At 46.6% G+C, this 7,140-nt stretch overlaps 1 protein-coding gene across 7 annotated transcripts in view; it reads right to left on the minus strand.

The window, feature by feature from the left end:
• Positions 1-1,267, minus strand: part of LOC121290772 (phosphorylase b kinase regulatory subunit alpha, liver isoform-like) — a 164,364-nt gene extending 163,097 nt beyond the window's left edge. For 5 of the 7 annotated variants that reach the window (XM_041211673.1, XM_041211672.1, XM_041211671.1 and 2 more), the window contains exon 1: positions 1,122-1,267. The gene's annotated coding sequence lies outside the window, so the exon portion shown is untranslated. Of the gene's footprint in view, positions 1-803; positions 921-1,121 lie in introns of those variants that run through there. The other 2 variants (XM_041211669.1, XM_041211668.1) reach the window with 2 other exon arrangements.
• Between the last annotated feature and the right edge of the window lie 5,873 nt (positions 1,268-7,140).

Here is a 7,140-nt window from a genome sequence, read left to right on the forward strand (position 1 = left end):
CCAACACCCAGTCCCTGCCTGCAGCACCCAGTCACTGCCCAGCACCCAGTCACTGCCCAGCACCCAGTCCCTGCCTGCAGCACCCAGTCACTGCCCAGCACCCAGTCCCTGCCTGCAGCACCCAGTCACTGTCCAGCACCCAGTCCCTGCCCAGCATTCAATGCCTGCCCAACACCCAGTCACTGCCCAGCACCCAGTCCCTGCCCAACACCCAGTCCCCGCCTGCAGCACCCAGTCACTGCCCAGCACCCAGTCACTGCCCAGCACCCAGTCCCTGCCCAACACCCAGTCCCTGCCTGCAGCACCCAGTCACTGCCCAGCACCCAGTCACTGCCCAGCACCCAGTCCCTGCCTGCAGCACCCAGTCACTGCCTGCAGCACCCAGTCACTGCCTGCAGCACCCAGTCACTGCCCAGCACCCAGTCCCTGCCTGCAGCACCCAGTCACTGCCCAGCACCCAGTCACTGCCCAGCACCCAGTCCCTGCCTGCAGCACCCAGTCACTTCCCAGCACTGTGACTGCCCACAGCACCCAGTCACTGCCCACAGCACTAGGTCACTGCCCGGCACACAGTCACTGCCCACAGCACCCAGTCACTGCCTGCAGCACCCAGTCACTTCCCAGCACCCAGTCACTTTCCAGCACCCAGTCACTTCCCAGCACCCAGTCACTGCCTGCAGCACCCAGTCACTTCCCAGCACCCAGTCACTGCCCAGCACCCAGTCCCTGGCCAGCATCCATTCACTGCCCACAGCACCCAGTCACTTCCCAGCACCCAGTCCCTGCCCAGCACCCAGTCTTACCCTGCAGCCTGGTCTGGCTTTGACTGATGCCCCTGTCGGTTTCAGTGATCGCCAGCGCTTCACTGCGACATTCAGGCTGTCGGAGTTTATATTCAGGGATTTATTAACTGAGCTGCTGGTTTGAAGCTGCTGCTGCAGACTAACATTGTTACAAGGCCCGCTTCCCCCCCGGCCCCCTCTTTCCCTCTCTCTCCCCTCTCTCTCCCTAGTCCGCATCAATGTAACTGTAACAAGAGGATTGTTACAGCCTCTCCTGGGTCCTGTTCAATATGTAACAAATCGAACCCATCTCTCCTCCTTTACAACCTTTTCACTCACTCTGTTCACACTCAGCCAGCTGAGGACCCCATACCATCTACACACTGCACACTGGCGATAATCCTTCGACCTTTCCTTAATCTGCTCTCCTGGCCTCTGCTGGTCTTTCAGGACCTTGTTGAGCTGCATTCAGCAGTGAGACCAGGGGATGGAGACAGAGAGGGAAGCAGCGCTGAGTCCAATCCAGTGACAGAGCGGCTCACATGCTCACTGCAATCCTCAGTTCATCGTTGCAAATACAACCGCCTTTGAATAACAATAAGCACTGCAGCTCTCTGTGGGAGGAACCTTCCAACAGGCAGTTTTACCTGGTTCATATCCCACAGGGCTGAGATATTTGAAAAGCCACAAATGTTTTAATCTGAAGCAATAGCAGGAGTAGCTGTAAAGTTTGTTTCTCTATAAAACTAGGCAACATCTTGATGAGCACCTATTCAGACTCAGCAATCTCACCAATTTTCAACCTCATCACTTTTGGGAGAATGTCATTAATAAGTTTCAAACTGACTGACCTGAATGAAACACACTTTCAGGAATTTACACCATTATGTTGCAAGGATTTAACTAAACCAGTAAATCCCCCGCAGTGCTGACCACTTGCTAAAGCAATTCCAAACATTGCATATCAGGCTCATGGTAACACAGTCGTGCAAATGAGCCCCAAAGATGTGCAAACTTGGAGCTTCAGATGTTGGCTAGTGGCTAGTTTTATATATAAATAAAAATATATGTGTCTATATCTATATATATAATATACTGCATACTCCTGAAGCAATTGCTGTACCAAACATGGTGGCAGCAGGAGACCCGCCCCACCCCACACCCCACCACAAAAGCCAGGAGTACAGCGGAGAGAATCCCTGAAGAGATGAAACATCCCCTCCGACTCACAGGAGACCCTGGCCTGTGACCAACCAAAATGGAGGAGGTTCATTCAGGAAGACAGCAAATGTGTCACGAGACTGTGTCGGGAATGTATAGAGCTGAAGTTGAGGCATCAGAGGCAGCGCACAAATCTCAGTGAGTGTGCGCCACAAACCTCCAAGCAACATATCCACCAACCCCTTCAAGCACCACCTGCACCACATGTGCCAGAGTCTGCAGATCACACATTGGGCTCATCAGCCATCTCAGAACCACCCTCCCGGAGTGGAAGCAAGTCATTGTTGATCCTGAGGGACTACCTAAGAAGGGGAAGAAGGTATATATATATATTAAATATATGTGACCTATTTTACATCTATTCCTGTTATTACTTTAGATTAGAAAATTCAATTAATAAATATGGAATTGAAAGCTAGTCTCAGTAATCATGACCATGACAATTATCACCGAATGTTGTAAAAACCCATCTGGTTCACTAATGTCCTTTAGGGAAGGAAATCTGCCGTCCTTACCCGGTCTGGCCTACATGTGACTCCAGACCCACAGCAATGTAGTGGACTTTTAACTGCCCTCTGAAATGGTCTAGCAAGTCACTCAGTTCAGGGGCAATTAGGAATGGGGTGCAAATGCTGGACTTGTTCAACAACGCCCACATCCCATGAAGGAATACAATTTTTAAGATGTGAAAAGCTAATGTTACGAAAATATGGTCATATGAATTAGTAGGCCATTTGGCCTTTCAAACCTGCTCCACCAGTCAATAAGATCATGGCTGATCTGGCTGTGGCCTCAACACCACATTCCTGCCGACCCCCCAAAAACCTTTCACTCCTTTGTCAATCAAGAATCTGTCTAACTCAGCCTTGAATATATCCAATGGCCCAACCCCCACTGCTCTCGGGGGAAGAGAGCTCCTTAGACTCATGACCCTCTGAGAGAGAAAAACATTCTTCATCTCCGTCTAAATGGGAGACCCTTTATTTTTAAACTGTGCCTGCTAGTTCTAGTCTCTCCCATGTGGGGAAACATCCTTTCAGCATCCGCCCTGTCAAGTCCCCTCAGGATCTTATGTTTCAATAAGATCACATCTCATTCTTCTAAACTCCAATGGATACAGGAGTATCCATAACAGGGCTATATTGTTATAACACATTTTGGCTGTTGGATTTAATATAGTTTTGGAACCAACTGAATTATTAAACCAGTCAATACAATGTAATCTAGTTTATTTAGATAGCCCAATCGGGGCGTGTTCTTCAGCTTTTACGCATAAACAACTTGTGTCTGTAAGGCACTGGTAATGTAACAAAACAGCCCAAGGCATTTCACTGGAGTAATTATCAAACAAATTGTGACACCGAGCCACTAAAGGGAAATCAAGGAAGGTGAACTAAAGCTTGTTCATAGAGGCAGGTTTTGAGAAGTGCCCTGAAGGAGGAAAGCCAAATAGAGAGGCAGTGTGGTTAGGGAGGGAATTAGGGAGGGTTTAGGGTCGAGGCAACTGAAGGCACAGTCACCAATGGTGGAACAATAAAAAGCGGGGATTAAAAAAGAAAAACTCACTTTCCACAACTTCTGGATGTCTCAAAGCATTTTACCCCTTTTGAAGTGCAGTCATTGCTTTAATAAAGGAAACATGGCTGCCAATTTACATATCCCACAAACAGCAGTCTGATTTTTAATGACATTGATTGAGGGATTGGGATTTAGGGCACCAAGGATTTTTCTTTACTCTTTCAGTGGGATGTGGGCATCACTGGCAAGGCCAGCTTTTGTTGCCCATCCTTAATTACCCTTGAACTAGGCCATTTCAGAGGGCAGGCTGATAGTCAAGCACATTGCTATATAGTCTGGAGTCACATGTAGGCTAGATTTCCAGTGAACCAGATAGGTTTTTTTTTACCAGAAACAAAACTACCTGGACAAACTCCGCAGGTCTGGCAGCATCTGTGGAGAGGAACACAGTTAACATTTCGAGTCCGCATGACCTGCTCTCCTGGCCTCTGCTTGTTTTTCAGGACCTTGTTGAGCTGCATTGAGCAGTGAGACCAGGGGATGGAGACAGAGAGGGAAGCAGCGCTGAGCCCAATCCAGTGACAGAGCGGATCACATGCTCACTGCAATCCTCAGCTCATCGTTGCAAATACAATCGCCTTTGAATAACAATAAGGACTGCAGCTCTCTGTGTGAGGAACCTTCCAACAGGCAGTTTTACCTGGCTCATATTCCACAGGGCTGAGATATTTGTAAAGTCCCAAATGTTTTAACCTGAAGCAATAACATGAGTAGCTGTAATGTTTGTTTGTATATAAAACTAGACAACATCTTGATGGAGCACCTATTCAGACTCAGCAATCTCACCAATTTTCAACCTCATCACTTTTGGGAGAATGTCATTAATAAGTTTCAAACTGACTGACCTGAATGATACAGACTTTCAGGAATTTACACCATTATGTTGCAAGGATTTAATTAAACCAGTATATCCCCTATACTGTCCACCACTCGCTAAAGCAATCCCAAACATTGCATATCAGGCTCATGGTAATGCAGTCATGCAGCTGAGCCCCAAAGATGTGCAAACTTGGATCTTCAGATGTCGGCTAGTGGCTAGTTTTATATATATATATAAAAAAAAATGTGTCTATATTTTTATGTATAAAATACTGCACTCACCTGAAGCAATTGCTGTACCAAACTTGGTGGCAGCAGGAGACGCCGCCCCCCACCTCCCCCCCCCCCCCCAAAAAGCCAGGAGTACAGCGGAGAGAATCCCTGAAGAGATGAAAAATCCCCTCCGACTCACAGGAGACCCTGGCCTGTGACCAACCAAAATGGAGGAGGTTCATTCAGGACGACAGAAAATGCGTCGAGAGACTGTGTCGGGAATGTGTAGAGGTGAGGCAGCGCACAAATCTCAGTGAGTGTGCACCACAAACCTCCAAATAACCTATCCACCCACTCCTTCAAGTACCACCTGCACCACATGTGCCAGAGTCTGCAGATCACGCATTGGGCTCATCAGCCATCTCAGAACCACCCTCCCGGAGTGGAAGCAAGTCATTGTTGATCCTGAGGGACTACCTAAGAAGGGGAAGAAGGTATATATGTGACCTATTTTACATCTATTCCTGTTATTACTTTAGATTAGAAAATTCAATTAATAAATATGGAATTGAAAGTTAGACTCAGTAATCGTGACCATGACAACTATCACCGAATGTTGTAAAAACCCATCTGGTTCATTAATGTCCTTTAGGGAAGGAAATCTGCCGTCCTTACCCAGTCTGGCCTACATGTGACTCCCGACCCACAGTAATATAGTGGACTTTTAACTGCCCTCTGAAATGGTCTAGCAAGTCATTCAGTTCATGGGCAATTAGGGATGGGGAACAAATGCTGGACTTGTTCAACAACGCCCACATCCCATGAAGGAATACATTTTTTAAAATGTGAAATGCTAATGTTACGAACATATGATCATATGAATTAGTAGGCTATTTGGCCTTTCGAAACTGCTCCGCATGTCAATAAGATCATGGCTGATCTGTTTGCGGCCTCAACACCACATTCCTGCCGAACCCCCAAAAACCTTTCACTCCTTTGTCAATCAAGAATCTGTCTAACTCAGCCTTGAATATATTCAATGGCCCAGCCCCCACTGCTCTCAGGGGAAGACAGTTCCTTAGATTCATGACCCTCTGAGAGAGAAAAACATTCTTCATCTCCATCTAAATGGGAGACCCTTTATTTTTAAACTGTGCTCGCTAGTTCTAGTCTCTCCCATGTGGGGAAACATCCTTTCAGCATCCGCCCTGTCAAGTCCCCTCAGGATCTTATGTTTCAATAAGATCACATCTCATTCTTCTAAACTCCAATGGATACAGGAGTATCCATAACAGGGCTATATTGTAATAACACATTTTGGCTGTTGGATTTAATATAGTTTTGGAACCAACTGAATTATTAAACCAGTCAATACAATGTAATCTAGTTTATTTAGATAGCCCAATCGGAGCGTGTTCTTCAGCATTTACACATAAACAACTTGTGTCTGTAAGGCACTGGTAATGTAACAAAACAGCCCAAGCCACTTCCCCGGAGTAATTATCAAACAAATTGTGACACCGAGGCACCAAAGGGAAATCATGGAAGGTGAACTAAAGCTTGTTCATAGAGGCAGGTTTTGAGAAGTGCCCTGAAGGAGGAAAGCCAAATAGAGAGGCAGTGTGGTTAGGGAGGGAATTAGGGAGGGTTTAGGGTCGTGGCAACTGAAGGCACAGTCACCAATGGTGGAACAATAAAAAGCGGGGATTAAAAAAGAAAAACTCACTTTCCACAACTTCTGGATGTCTCAAAGCATTTTACCCCTTTTGAAGTGCAGTCATTGCTTTAATAAAGGAAACATGGCTGCCAATTTACATATCCCACAAACAGCAGTCTGATTTTTAATGACATTGATAGAGGGATTGGGATTCAGGGCACCAAGGATTTTTCTTTACTCTTTCATGGGATGTGGGCATCACTGGCAAGGCCAGCTTTTGTTGCCCATCCTTAATTACCCTTGAACTAGGCCATTTCAGAGGGCAGGCTGATAGTCAAGCACATTGCTATATAGTCTGGAGTCACATGTAGGCTAGATTTCCAGTGAACCAGATAGGTTTTTTTTACCAGAAACAAAACTACCTGGACAAACTCCGCAGGTCTGGCAGCATCTGTGGAGAGGAACACAGTTAACATTTCGAGTCCGCATGACCTGCTCTCCTGGCCTCTGCTTGTTTTTCAGGACCTTGTTGAGCTGCATTGAGCAGTGAGACAGGGGATGGAGACAGAGAGGGAAGCAGCGCTGAGCCCAATCCAGTGACAGAGCGGCTCACATGCTCACTGCAATCCTCAGTTCATCGTTGCAAATACAATTGCCTTTGAATAACAATAAGGACTGCAGCTCTCTGTGTGAGGAACCTTCCAACAGGCAGTTTTACCTGGCTCATATCCCACTGGGCTGAGATATTTGCAAAGTCCCAAATGTTTTAACCTGAAGCAATAACATGAGTAGCTGTAAAGTTTGTTTCTATATAAAACTAGGAACCATCTTGATGAGCACCTATTCAGACTCAGCAATCTCAACAATTTT

The sequence above is a fragment of the Carcharodon carcharias genome, chromosome 18 (assembly GCF_017639515.1).
Source record: "Carcharodon carcharias isolate sCarCar2 chromosome 18, sCarCar2.pri, whole genome shotgun sequence".
NCBI classification, from domain to species: Eukaryota; Metazoa; Chordata; class Chondrichthyes; order Lamniformes; family Lamnidae; genus Carcharodon; species Carcharodon carcharias.